Here is a 14,839-nt window from a genome sequence, read left to right as displayed (position 1 = left end):
TGGCCATATTTCCCTACCCAGGAGCAATCTGTCCACAGCTTCAAATTCATCCTAAAATTTGGGAAGGGACAAGTAAGACTCAACTCAATAGCTTTCCTAATAGCCCAGGCCTTATTTCACCTGTGTTGAATCCTAATATCTGTCTTTTAAGAGCCCATAATTCCTATTCCCAGCTTTGGAGGTGGTGGGTGATGTAACGTAAGGGTAAATGGGGTTATGCTGGTCACCACTGAGAGAAGAGTACTTAGGGGCTTCCCTGGTGGCGCAGTGGTTGAGAGTCTGCCTGCCAATGCAGGGGACACGGGTTCGAGCCCTGGTCTGGGAGGATCCCACATGCTGCGGAGCAACTGGGCCTGTGAGCCACAATTGCTGAGCCTGCGCGTCTGGAGCCTGTGCTCCGCAACAGGAGAGGCCACGATGGTGAGGGGCCCGCGCACCGCGATGAAGAGTGGCCCCCGCTTGCCACAACTAGAGAGAGCCCTCGCACAGAAATGAAGACCCAACACAGCCATAAATAAATAAGTAAAAAAATTTAAAAAAAAAAAGAGAAGAGAAGAGTACTTAGACATGCATCCCCTGTGGGAGAGAAATGGGAAACTAGGAGACTTTTAGCTACAAGATAAACCTCGAGGAAACGTTAGTGCAGGCTGCCTCTCTGGCCTGTCAGGGAGAGGGTGGGGAGAGTTCCATTTGGGAGTGGTTGAACCAGATTCTGAAATGTTATTGAGGGCCATAATGCTGCTTGGAATAGAAATTGGTCAAGGTAGAGATTCAAAGTCAAGTTTAAGGCCAGTGTTAACACTGGCTTGATCTTAGAGTTAAGACCCAGGTCAGTCTTTCCTAATGGAACAGATCATAGCTGCTGACTTTTCTCCATTCTAAACTGAGGAGTAACCATCAACTGCTTGACTTCTGGAGATTGTCCTTCCTCCTTCACAGAACTTTAGTGCTGGGAAAGGCAAGTTGTCGGGGAGAGGCACACAAGGAGCCCAGAGCCTTCAACCTGCTGGGCACCCCTCATCCAATTTACTCTTACCGCTTTCACGAATACACAGCGCGCACACACCCAAATCTCACCTCCTTGAAGCCTTCCCTGATTACATTAAAATCTCTTATCTGGACATCTGCAGCGCTTAGAAAATAATACAACTCCACATGGCATATGTATTGTAATCTGTCCTTTACATCAAGAATGAACTGAGACCTGTGTTGCCAGTGAAGGCAGGTGAATGATTTGGTGCTTTTTTTTCCAGGCCAGGAGTGCAAGCTGCTTCTCTCTGGCCTGCTAGGGAGGAGTAGGGGTAACTGACTAAACATTTACTTAACCAACATTTCAGGAGTCCGGGGGAGAAGGTCCACTCACATCAGCCTGCAGTGAGGCTGCACCTCCTTTGTTGGCCCTAAACCTAATGCCTCACTCTGCCCTTAACAAAAGCCCCTTCCTCAGCAGTTTGGCATATCCTTCATGGGTTTCAGTCTCTATGCAAGGGGCCTAATCAAAGTATTTTTTCCCGGAAAGGAGGAGTCCGGCCAAGCAGTGGTGTAGAGGTGACGGGACGCCAGTGGTGTAGAGGCTGGAAGAAATACCTGAACATGTGGAATCCCAATGCCGGGAAGCCAGGGCCATATCCACACCCCCCTAACGTCGGGTGCCCTGGAGGTTGCAATCCTGCCCATCCACCACCTGCCGCCCTTACCTTTCCTCCAGGCCCCTTTCCCACTCCCCCAGGAGCACCCCAGGGGAATCCAGCCTTTCCCCCTGGTGGGCCCTGTCATCCTGTGCCACAACCAGGGTATCCAGGATGCCAACCCTCAGGCCCCTACCCCCCTCCATACCCACCACCTGCCCCTGGCATGTGTCCTGTGAATCCATGGGCTCCTGGCATGGTAGGACCAGGAATGGTGATTGACAAGAAGATGCAAAAGAAAATGAAAAAAGCTCATAAAAAGAAGCAGAAACACCACAGACACGGCAAGCATTCCTCCTCCTCCTCCTCCTCTTCCAGCAGTGACTCTGACTGAATACAGGGCCTGGACCCTTCCCTCAAGTCTCTCCAGCTCTGCTCTCCCATCAAGCTTCAGATGCCATCTTGTACTGGGGGAAATTAGCCCTTGTGTCCCTCCCCCCGCCAACCCTGCAATCTAAGCCTCACTCTGCTGTTCAACCCTAACTGGCTAGGGAAAATGGGAAAAGAATTGCCATGGGCTAGCAAAGGCCGTCTTCCCACTGCTTGGATAGAACTTTTAGCTGGTGAATTTTGCAGGAGAACTAGTTTTTGAAGATGGTGAGATTTGAGCTAAATGCTGAAGACAAGTCTAAGATCTGTAAAATGTGATTTTTTTTTTTTTTTTTTTTTGGCTGTGTTGGGTCTTCGTTTCTGTGAGGGCTTTCTCTAGTTTCTGTGAGGGCAAGTGGGGGCCACTCTTCATCGCGGTGCGCGGGCCTCTCACTATCACGGCCTCTCTTGTTGCGGAGCACAGGCTCCAGACGCGCAGGCTCAGTAATTGTGGCTCACGGGCCTAGTTGCTCCGCGGCATGTGGGATCTTCCCAGACCAGGGCTCGAACCCGTGTCCCCTGCATTAGCAGGCAGATTCTCAACCACTGCGCCACCAGGGAAGCCCCTAAAATGTGATTTTTTTCCTTTTTTTTTGTAATACTCATGATTGGGGAGATGCTGTGGAAATTTAATTATGGAAAGGAAAAAACGACCTGTACCTTTCTTGTAATTGTGGCATGCTTGGATGATTTAGTGGCAAATAAACGTTTCCCAGCAGGCCTTTCATTGACTGAACTCGCTGCAAGGCTGCTGGGAAGTGGAGTCCACTTGGCTGATGAGCTCTGCCTGCCGTTTTGGAAACTGATCTCTACCCCTTAGCTCAGTATGCTATCTCAGGTCCTCCTCTCACTCTCCAGCTCTCAGTCCAAATAAAGCTGTTTCTCCTGGGGAAAAAAAAAAAAAAAGTATTTTTTCCCTAACCACACACCTTTCTATTATATACAGTTTTCTTTATGCTTTTTTTATTTCCAGTGATGTTGTACATCCATTATGGATTGTGGGTCCCCTTCTGTCTGCCTTGTCCTTTAAATGGACTGTTTTACATGCTGCCTGTGTCTTGTCTATTAGCCGGAGCTAAGTTCCTGGAGGGCATTTTCCTCATCTAATACTTCTGAGGAGCCCCTTATGCTAGGTGTTTAATAAGCCTGTGTTTAAGCACTGGGCTTGGGGGCCCTGGAGGGTGGAGTGAAGAGATGGTTTGACCATCTGGTGGAAATGGTTTGACCATTTGGTGGAAATAAAAGCCACCCATCCTCAAAGACCTTAGAGTCTAACTCATGTAGGAGGCCAGGCAGATACCAAGCAATGGACCTTATCAAGAAGGCAGACTCATAGGCATATGGTCCAGTTTGAAGCTGGGTGTAGATGATGGCGGGGCAGAGGTGGAGATAAGTCAAGGATGATGTTGCCTTTATCTGACTATCTATGTGTGGCTCTCTCCTTAGTTTTTAAAAGTTGATTTATTTTAAAATAAATTCTGTGGATTTTGCTTTCTTGCTTTGACTTGGAAACTCCCTGGTAAAAAAGGACTCGATGGTGTTTGTCTCTCTGACTGTCTCTCTGTCTCTTTGACTGTTTGTTCTGTCTCTGTCTGTGTCTGTGTCTCCTGATCCAAGCTGGACCAGTGATTGGATCCTCAGTGTGGTCTGGATTCCGGAGTCCACGCCTTAACCAGGAGTCTCAATACTGTTCATTCATTCATTTCATTCCACATACCTGGAATTGAAGTCTGAAACTCAAATAACATGCAAATCTGTGGCTCCTTGGCACTTTTTAAAACCAGACCTGTCTGTGGAGCCAGCCAGAGAGCCCTCCTGAGCCAAACACACCGGTCGGGACTTCCAACCCACCCTGGATACCTAACAGCATCCCTTGTCTCCTTGCCCCCTCCCACACCCCTTTCTCCTCACCATCTAACCTCCAGGAAGTGCTTCCGCTGGTCTACCTGTAAAACTCGGACTCCAAAGAATAAAACAAGAAAGCACCAACTTCTGAAAAATCTTCCACTATCCTGGGGAAACAGTTTTATCTGTGTTGAGTTAGAAGAGTTGCTTGTCATCTCCAGGACATTCTTTTTTTTTAATAAATTTATTTATTTATTTATTTATTTTTGGCTGCTACTCTTCGTTGCGGTGTGCGGGCTTCTCATTGCGGTGGCTTCTGTTGTTGCGGAGCATGGGCTCTAGGCATGTGGGCTTCAGTAGTTGTGGCACGCAGGCTCAGTAGTTGTGGCACATGGGCTCAGTAGTTGTGGCGCACGGGCTTAGTTGCTCCGCGGCATGTGGGATCTTCCCGGACCAGGGCTCGAACCCGTGTCCCCTGCATTGGCAGGCGGATTCTTAACCACTGCGCCACCAGGGAAGTCCCTCCAGGACATTTCTTGAGTTCTAACATTTTTCTGACACAGTTAAGATTTTTCAGCCGTTTGAAAATGGTTGGAGTGAGGAGGGAAGCCTTCAAGCCACTCTTGTTTTCTGATTCCCCAGTGTGGTTAAAGATAGCTGATGATTGCCTGGGTCTACAGATGGAGAGAAGACTCCATCACAGTGGGGACCTGGACCCAAACGTGAGTCAGAGTCAGGCTCTACCCCCAGGTGGCTGGGTTGGTCTTGGGCCCTGCAGAAAGTTACAAAGGGAAGGGGGGGTGCGATTCACGTTCCTTAAGGAATTCATGTTGCAGATGCGCTTTTTATTCTTTTTCAGATTCTTTTCTATTATAGTTTATTACAAGATATTGAATATATAGTTCCCTGTGCTAGATAGTAGGACCTTGTTGTTTATCTATTTTATATATAGTGTTTGTACCAGATGCTCTTCTGAAACCCAGGAAAGAAAGTTTGCTTCCTTGTACACCTGAGCTCCGTTTCCCGTCAGCCCACCACCGGCCAATTACATATGCCTACAAGGGCCCGCGAGGCCCTGCACGGTGGCTCACCACCTCTCCAACAGCTTCCCCCATCACTCTGCCCCGGCTCCTTGGTCTCGGCCGCACAGGCCTGCTTGGTGTTTGTCTAACAAACCCACCTTGCTTCTGCCTCATGGTCATTCTACTTGCAGCTTCCTGTGGCTGGAGGGCTTTCCCCCAGACACTCTCCCCCCGACTCACTCCCTCACCTCCTCTGTCATTCCCACACCCCAGTTCTCACGCTCCCTAGCTCCCTTCATGTTTTCTCTGTAGCATTTCATATATGACTATATTATTTACTCATTTGCTTTGTCAGTCTCTCACTAAAATGTCTGTTCTGTTTATGCTGCATCCCAGGTGCCTAGAACAACGGAAGGAAAGAATTGTTGAAGGAGTGAACGAGTTACAGTTATTCAGCATCTCTGAGCAGTGCCTACCTTCCGTATTGAGAACCTCCACCCTATCAAGTCCTCACTCACTTCCTCGCATGTGGTTGACAGGGCAGCCTCCCCCAGGACCTCTGGCTTCAAATTCATCATCCACTTAGCACTTAGAGCTGTCTTCTTCCAATAATAATAAGAAGACTAAGCATTTATTGAGGCCCTGGCCCCAGCTTTATGTGCCCAATCTTTATATACATTACCTCATTTAATCCTTACAAGTGTATGAGGTAGGTACTTTATCCCCATTTCTCAGATGAGAAAACGAGCATAGAGATTGCATAAGTTGCCCAAATTCTCACAGATTGTCAGTGATAGAAACAGAGACTCCAAGCCAAGAGCCTGTGTCCCCGAAGCCTGTGGCCTGCCACTTCACACAGCCAGCCCTGCTCCGTCTCACTCAGCAGGGGTCACGGGGCTCCAGCAGCATGAAGCCAGTGAGAGCCTCCGATGAGGTCCGCAAAGGCCAAGGCTCCCTCTTTTCCCTCATGAGCAGGATTGAGGCCCTTACTTGTCTCTTCGCCTTACTTTGGAAGGTCAAGGGGAATGTCAGGGCACCTCTCCTTTGGGGTTCATTTCCTCTTGACTTCTCTAGCAAGGGGTACCAAGGAATTCCCTCACCCCTCCTTCGACAGCTCTTTCTCCAACTGCCCTTCTTTTTGCCCCCCACTCTTGTCCCCAACTCCAGGTTGCCCATACTAGCAACACTTGTCCTTTGAGGCCTCTGGTTCTAACCCCGAAAGGGGCAGGGCTGAGGATTGGAGGGTGGTGACTAGGGAGACACCAGCCGATCCAGCGCATCCCCACAGATTCTCAGGGATCCAGGGCGTTGCGTGGGGGGCACACTTGCAGACATTTTGGGTGCTCCACAGTGCTCCATTTTATCTTTTCACTTTCTTCTGCGTCTAGGGCTCAGTCCCCTCAGTATGAAGTTTCCTCTGCCATTCCGTTCCGACTGGTTTGAGAATCTCAGGAATGCAGAGCCCAGTGCCCTCCTGCTCTCCCCTCCCACCTCCGGACAGAGAGTCCCTGTAGAGGCCGAGGGGAAGGAGTCCTGCTGTCTTCCTGGAAAAGAAAGACAGCACACACTCGACCCTTCCTCCCACCCTCTGTCTCTGATTTTTTCCCCAAAATCAGTCTGCTGCTTTCAGCTTCCTCTTAAACAGACGGCCTTTCCCACCCTCACCCCTCACTGGGGGCCTCTCTTGATGGTAATTACTCCTAATTGTTTTCCCTTGGCGCACGAGGCCTTTTCTTGCCTGCCCTGAGCCAACAGTTCTGTGTCTGCTCAGAAAATGGGCTCAGCACAGACCAGAGGCAAGCCCCCTCCGGCCTTAAAACCCAGGCTTTCTAGGTCTGATTCAGAGGGCAGCTTTGACCATGGATCTACTTTAAGGGAAGGCTCTACTTGGACTCTCCCAAAACAAATTGCAGCAGGGAAGAGTGATTAAACTTCAGGAGCACATCCCAGCAACAAGAGCCCCTGAGGAGCTCTGAGAACTTCCTTCCATGAAGATCTCCGCACCAGAGAAGATCTACTGGATCTGGCCTGGGGACAGGACCCCTGAATGGGGTCTCCGAGCCCCACGGCGCCAGCCTTGGTGGTATGGAGCCGCCCGTCTCCTCAGTCAAGCCCCCTCATCACGGCCACTCGTGCATGCACACATGCACTCACGTACACACGGCGGCTTTGTGCTGCTCCCTTCTGGCACCCCCAGCTTCTGGATCAGCACCGTGATAGCTAGTGATGGGGCTGGAGGAGGAGGACGAAGGAGGGGGGACCATGGGTAGCAGGGGTGGGGGTGAGAAGAGTTTGGATGGGGGCAGAGATGCCACTGTCCCTTTTTCCCTCAGCAGGGCTGCTGACCCTGATTCGTTCTACCCTCAAAGGAAGGTCCTTAACGGTCTAGCACTCTTGAGAATTCTCTATACCTTTTGGGAAAGGATTTGGGGGTGTTATCTAGAGAGAAGAGGACATAGGAATGTTTTATTCATTCATTCAAAAAAATACAAGTGCTTACTATGTCAGGCCCCTGTGTTAGGTGCTGGAAATGTTCTCCACCTCCTGGTCCAAGCACATAACAGTCTACTCTAGCCCCAGCCTAAAACATTTTGTGCCCAGGGTCCTGTTCCATGGCACCCCCATCAGCTTGAGCCTCATCTCTTCCCATCTATCTCCTCCCTAACTCAGTGCTGCTTTGCCCAGCTGCAGAGCACCTTTTCTAGTGGGCAGAGAAGCCTCTGCAAGAAGGCGCCTGAAGTAAAACATGACGATGGAGAAAAGGCCAGTTTCACCCAACCCCAGACCTCCAGGGGAGTCTCAAGGACACGCTGTAAAGAGTCTGGGAAGAGAGATTTCCTTTAAATTCAGGAATAAGTTGGCTGCACCTTCTAGACCTAGGTTTCTCCTTCCTTGTATCCCATGTTTGGACCAAGAAATCAGATTAGGTTTATCAGAATGTCTACTTGGATCTAAGAGTCTTCATTTATTTATCTATCTTTCTACCCATTCACCCATCTACACATCTGCTTATCCATCCATCCATCCAACATTCACTCACTCACTCTTTTAGGACCTACTCTGTGCCAGGCACTGGGGAGAGAGGGATGAATATGGTATGGTCATTGGTCTCTGTGGGCCTATTCTTTGGTCCCCAGGGCATCTCTCTCAGCCTCAGCTACTTCCACAGAACCCAGATCTCCCTTCTCTCCTCACATAAGAAGCCAGACTCCTACTGAGGAGGACTCCCAATGGATAACTAGAAGTCCTGAACCAGAAGCCACTGGTGACAAGGGCCAGTGAGGGGAATGGAGGCCAGGCTAGTGGTGGGAGGGATGAGGAAGGCTCCCAGCCAGGCCACTGAGCCCATCACTGTGGCTTGGCTCTTTTTGGTGAAAAAAATAGCAACTTTGGACAAGTGTCTCCCTGTGTCCTGAGCTCTGGGTTGCTCCCGACAGGAGTCACTCCATTAAACAAACCACAGCCAAGGGCAACAGGGGCCCAGAGAGGACTCGAAGGGGGAACAGGGACATGGGGCTGAGGACAGGACTTGGGCCAAGCCCATCCATCACAGGCACAATGGTGCAAGTGAGGCCTGCTGGCTGAGTTGGAGTTCTGAGCACACATCGCGGGAGCTGCAGGTGAGGCAGGGGAAAGAGAAGCCACACCCAGACTCACAGACAAGGAGAAGACAGACACACACAGTGCGAAACTGAAACCTCTCCAAAAGCAAATAGGGTCAGGTCTCTAGAATCTGTTTTAAGGTATTAGCCAAAGATTCTTCCCCCAAAGTACCCAGATGCGTAACAGGAGGTTGACAGTAGGGTTGAGAAGGGGAGGTAATGACAGGGCACCATAGCGTGTGTGTGTGCATGTGTGTGTGTGTGTGTGTGTGTGCGCGTGCATGCGTGCACGCTCTATTAATATACGAGTTTGGGTCAGTATAATTTTCTTTCTTCTGTGCCTTCTACTTCATTCTAAAATCAGAAGGACTCTGAGTGGTTTGGGCTTCTCCAGGCCTCTCCTCCCCTTTCCACATGTGGCCGAGGGCGAGTTAATGGGACTGCACACACAGAGACTCACACAGCCTTGCAGACAGAGACCCATTCATCCCAGGACACTGCGGCACCGCTCTCCCAGGCTGGCCTGCGGTCCGTAGCTCCCACATGCGCGAGTGAGAGACGTGCGCCTTTGCACACGCCATGCCCTTGAGCACACACACAGAGCCACACTCGGGCTCTGTTAACCCTTCACCACCACGTGCGGGGGGCTCTTGGCTCCCAGCCTGGGCTCTGGACTTGCCTTTCTCAATCCCTTTTACCCAAGCCTGGCCACACCTGAGTTAACCCTTGAACAACGTCCTCAGGATCCCCAGGGAGCCCACCGCGGGCCTGCAAATCCCGAGTCCCCGGGAGGGGAAGTGAACACACTCTCAGCCAAAGAACTGGATGAAAGCCTTCCTCCCCATGAAGGAAGAGAGAGGACTCTGAACGTCTGGGTTCAAATCACAGCTACGCCGCCTGCAAGCTGCGGTCCTCAGGCAAGTCGGTCCGCCCCTCTGGGCTCCAGTCTCTGACAGTGAGATGAATAGAGACCACCCTGAGGTCCATAGAGAAACCTACTAAAATCATACGCAAAACATGTAGAAGTCTATATTTTGCTGGAAAGAGGTTTCATGAGTTTAGCCAGCTTCTCATAGGTCCGTTGAACTCCCTCAAAACCAAAGAATCAGTGAATTTCTTGACCATTCAGGGCTCTACGTGTATGAGTCATGTGCTTTGCAAGTGACACAAAATGGCCAATGTAAGTCCACTCAATCATCTAAGGTCAGTGTCAGCCTCACCCGACACCTACTTTCTGAGGTTCTCCCACACGACCCCCATTCCCATATCCCCATACCCATCACCTCCGTGGAGAGTCTAGCTCAGGCTCAGACTGAGGTCCTCTCATCTGACGGACCCATTTGCTGGGCTGAGGTCGTCAGGTTGGAGGGTCAAGCCTGGTAGTGGTCATGGAGCAAGAGAGAATGGAGGATGGGGTGGATATTTGGAATAATAACCATGATACTAATGTCTATAGAGTGCTTTCTATGTGCTAGGCATTGTGAAACCAAACAATGAAGTGAATAATATCATTATTCTCATTTTACAGGTGAGGAAACTGAGGCTCAGGGACATTGTGCATTGCTCAGGATCACTTGCCCAATAAGCGGTAGAAACTAACACTGAAATCAGAACTGTCTGACTCCAAAGTCTTTACTCTTAAAAGAGAAGGACATCAAAGGCATGAACCCATCCCTGGTGACATTTCAGATGAATTGGACACAGCACTCTTCAGCATTTGGGGTACAAAGCTACATAAGGAATCCCCTTTGGAGAGAAGGGCCAGAGCCAGAAGTCTGTCTGAGCCAGTCCTTGGGAGTATGAGGGCAGCAAGAAGGCTGGGCCAAAGGCACTGGCTCTTCAGAGCTTTTGCCAAGGCCTGGTTCAAAGGCCTCTTTGTTCACTGCTCTGACTTCTACAGGGTCCTCCATCTCCATCCTCAGGGACCTTGGGCTGCTTCACCAACATACAGGGGTCCCAAGTCCCTCCCACCCTCAGCCAGAGAACAGCCAGCCCCCATCATGCCGAGGGTCCCTGAGAGGGTGGGTGGCTCGGGGACCAGGGGCAGGACTGCTCAGGAGGTGGGGTGGGCAGGAGGGACTGTGTCCGGGAGAATCAGAGTGGAGGCACTGCACGCCCGCTGCTCCCCAAACAAACAGGCTTTACTTCTTTTGAGGCAGAGAATCAAAGACTTATTAGCTGCTTATTTTTATATTACTTAAAAGAATTTTACAAATTCTTATTAATGTGCTACTAAAGGGCTCAGAATTCCTCCAAACGCTTGTTAATACAGCTCCCCTATCCTCTTCTCCCTATAATCCTTCAGCCCCCTTCAGCCTCTGCTGAAGTAACAAAAAGAGAAGGGAAGATGGGAAAATGTGCCAGCTGGATTCTTGATAGATATCCCAGAACTTAATTTCAGCTTCCTCCTCCCCAGACTGGTGTCTAGAAGGAACCAGAGAATATAGGAAGGAGCCCTAGCTCTAGGAAGTTCTGGAGGATGGGGTCCACTCCACTAGGGAGTGGGGAGTCGGGAAATCTCCAACTCCCTTCCTGGTCCCCTTGCTGGACACTCCTAATACTCCATTCTTCTCACACTGTTACCTTGGCCCTTCCGGATTTGAGCTCCATCTCCTTCCTGATGGTAGGGATGGTAGTCATGGCTGCATTTCCCAAGCCCAGGAAGAATATGACTGACAGCTTTGCAGGAGCCTCCATGTCTGCGGCCTCGTTTCCTTGCCCCCTTTGCCAGGGAGGACATGAGGCTGTTCCCAGACAGGGCTTGTTTCTCCTGCTTACCTGGGTCCCCCTCACAGAGCACCTCCTTCAGGTCCCCCTGTTCTCTGCTTAGCAGTCACCTCCTGCTCCAGCACAGGCATCTTCCTGCCCTGTTCACAGACAATTCTAGAGATTTCCTCTCAGTGCAGAGCAGCGTGTGGACTGGGGGCCCAGGGACCTGTGATGGTGGGATGTCCTCGGAGCTGGGTGGTCCAAAGGTGGGCTAGAAACTACTCGGGGCACCAGGAGGGCAGCGTCACTAAATAAAAAATTAATCATGTAATCTCTGATATTTGATTTTTTTTTAAGCATACAGGTGGTCATCATGGTAAAAGCCAAAACTTTGTTGAACTTCTGTATACTTACTTTACCATTTGAACTGCTTTTATTTGAATACCAATCTTTTCAAAGCTGGCACTTGTAAAAGTTTTAATCCAGCTCCAAGGGCTCTGCATTGTCCCTAAGCAAAAAGAAAATCAGCCTGGAAAAGTCAGTCCTATGTGGCCCCCAAAATGGGGGTGGAGTGACGGCAGTGTGCCAGAAATAAGGGGTCTAGGCTTTGGGGCCAAGGGGCTTAGGTTCAGGCCCCAGAGCCACAATGTGTTACCTGAGAGACCCTCAGCTCACCCTGTGTTCTCTCCCCTCCAGACGGTGCAGTATTATTTGCCTCTACTTCAGTGGATTGTAATGAAGGTCAGTAGGACTGCAGATGCCCAGGCACGTTGAAAATAGTCACGACATCAACATCAGTCATCATTAGAGCAAAGGGTGGAGGGAATGTCCCAGAAAGACCATCAGATGCTTTATGATGGCATCTCGTCCACCTCTTGGTTTCTAGTCCAACCCAAATACACACAGGGAAGGAGACCCCAGGCCTTCTCAGTCTAATTCTGGCCTCACCACATTGTGAGGGTGGTCTCTCTCTCTACTGCTGAAATAAACACCTTTGGGTTATGTAAACAACAACAGTTTAGTTCAAGGTAAATTTCCAAAAGGACTCCCTTTGCTAATTAGAGACACAATGCCACCGGGCCTCCAGGGAGAGTGGACCCCACCGTAAGCAGCCCTGTCCAAGTAGGGCTTCTTGGTCCCTGTGGTGTCAGCGGAGACTGTGATCTCTGAGTTCACCCTCTTGCTTCTGGCCAGGGCAGAGTGCAGCCCCGTGTGCTGTTTCTATCGTGTGAGCGCACTGTCACAGCCTACTAGTTGAAAATTGGCTCTCCTTGGATGGCCCTCAGCACTGCATTTTTTTCCAGCAAGTCTCACCAGACCCACAGATGAATTTATCTTCCCTGCGTGTGCCATTTGGCTGTTTCTGTTTCAGGAACCGCTAGCTCAATGAGTTCCACTGTTCTATGGAGCTGGCCAAAACAGCCATGGCTCTGTTCTCTCCGCCAGACCCTGGGGCCTGGAGTTCTGCCTCCGGGAATTCCAGAATTTGAGAATGTTAGAGCTGGAAGACACCCCAGCCCTCACCTAGTCTTGCGCCAACCTCTGTACAGATGGGGAAACTGAAGCCTAGGGAGGGGAAGTCCTTCAGGAGCACAGAACGTCAGCCTTTCCTTTAAGCTGTGCAGGCACCCCTTTCCCTGGCCTGCTGGCCTCTTGGCCATGGAGAGCTGGGACCCTCCCAGGCAGCCCACTCCATTGCTGGAACGCTAGGAACGTTCTTCCTAACACTGGGCTAAAACTGACCCCCTGACTCCCTTTGTTGCTCATCTTTTTGTGCAGTCTCCATGGAGAGACAAGACCGACCTATAAAGAACAATTTAGAAATCAGTTCATCCTCAAAGGGAGTGGAGCAGACCGTCCTGGGTCTTTCCCGGTCAGCCCCTGCCACCAGATTGGAGAGAAGGCCCAGCCTCCTCATCACAGATACTTGGATTCAAATCACACTCGATTGCTTAAGCGCTATGGGACGGGGAGCATGTTACTTAACCTCCGTTCCCTCATCTGCAAAAATAGGGATAATGGTAGTTTCCACCTCTAAAGGCTGTTGTGAAGATGCAACGAAATAACATGAAAAGTGATTAAGCACAGAGCCGGTCTATGGTCAGAAGGCAACCAATGTGGTTTGTTGATGCTGTTGGGAGAGCATAGGCTCTGGATTCATATTGCTTTCATTTAAATCCCAGCTCCTTCACTCCTTCATGTATGTATCATACTTGACTTCGAACAAGTTACTTAACTTTCCTGGGCCTCGTATTCTGCATCAGTTTGGATACTTGCAAGTTACCAAAAAAAGAAAAAAAAATTCCAACTCAACTATCTTAAATAATAATGGACTTTATTAATTCACATAACAGAAAATCCTAAGGTCATAAGAGTTTCAGGAATAGTCTGATCAGGGCTTCAGCTTGTCTCTGTGATTCTCTTGGCTTGGCTTGGCTTTGCTGATATGTTGGTTCATCCTCATCTATGATGATGGCTCACCTATGATCCTAAGATCGCTACCAGCAGTTCCAGGCCTCACACCTGCACATATCACAGTCTAACATAAAAAGGAAAGAGAAGAGCGGTCTTTTCTTTCCTCATCATTAAATCAACTTCTGCTCTACACTTCGTTTGGATCAACCTGAAAGAGTTTCTCGGGCATGAGTGATAGGATTACCCTGATTGGCTCAGATCTACCAGGTTCTACCCTTGGAATTGGGCCTGGTGTCAACCCTACCAAACTGCAAGTTTGCTCCATAGTGGGGGTGGGGTGTGATGGATGCTGAGGAAGAAACCACCATGTCCTCTGCAGAGGACATTTGTCAGGGCTGGATTAGATAAGGTATGAAAAGTGTTCAGAGTAGCACCTGACCCCCAGGTTTTTTTGTTTGTGTGTTTGTTTGTTTTTGTCGGTAGCACCGTGCGGCATGTGGGATCTTAGTTCCCCAACCAGGGATTGAACCTGCGTCCCCTGCAGTGGAAGCACGAGGTCTTAACCACGGGACCACCAGGGAAGTCCCAGGGCTAACCATTTTTTATGAACTATCATTGTTATTAGCATCCTGAGCTCATGCCGCGAATCAGTTTTCAAATGCATTTCTGATGGCCAGTTTGGGGTACAGCCCCAGCAACATCACCAAGCCTATTCCTTTCTATTTCACAGCAACAATATTGCTGCAGCCCTACTCCTTGTTTCTTTCTCCCTTAGGACTCTGTTCAGCCTCAGGCCACTGGGAACCCTTCAGGCCCTGCAGTGCCAACAGCCTGCTTGTGATTATGGCTTCTGTAGCTCCCTAGCCCTCTCCTAGCTTTGGTGGGCAGCTGTGCTGCGTGGTTCTTTGTTCCCAAAGTAGAGCTTCCTTTATAGTCTTTCCACATTTTAACTTCTCCCTCCAAAAGTTGCTTTAAGGCATCCAGGACCCCAGCTTTATTCTCCCCTTTGATCTGTGTCACTCAAAGTACACCAGTCCCAGGGAGATGATATGTCCCCTCTGCTGGCCCCATAAATTATCTCAGGAGAGATAAACCTTCCCTCCTAGACAAAAGTTTCAAGGGTGTCTTCAATGGCACGTGTCCTACCAACCTCTGGTTTTAAGTGGATCAATCCCAAGTTTGGGTGATA

General features: G+C 49.9%; 1 protein-coding gene and 1 pseudogene across 2 annotated transcripts in view; one reads left to right on the top strand and one right to left on the bottom strand.

Moving 5' to 3' along the window:
• Positions 1-14,839, bottom strand: part of PFKM (phosphofructokinase, muscle) — a 188,727-nt gene that overhangs the window by 100,126 nt on the left and 73,762 nt on the right. The window lies entirely within an intron of this gene.
• LOC309609346 (proline-rich protein 13 pseudogene) lies at positions 1,559-2,347 on the top strand (annotated as a pseudogene). The gene has a single exon. The product of its transcript is annotated as a proline-rich protein 13 pseudogene (transcript).

This window comes from Balaenoptera borealis, assembly GCF_965194805.1.
Source record: "Balaenoptera borealis genome assembly, chromosome: 13".
NCBI classification, from domain to species: domain Eukaryota; kingdom Metazoa; phylum Chordata; class Mammalia; order Artiodactyla; family Balaenopteridae; genus Balaenoptera; species Balaenoptera borealis.
The sequence above is the reverse complement of the archived record's forward strand: the minus strand, read 5'-3'. Positions and strand labels throughout refer to the sequence as shown.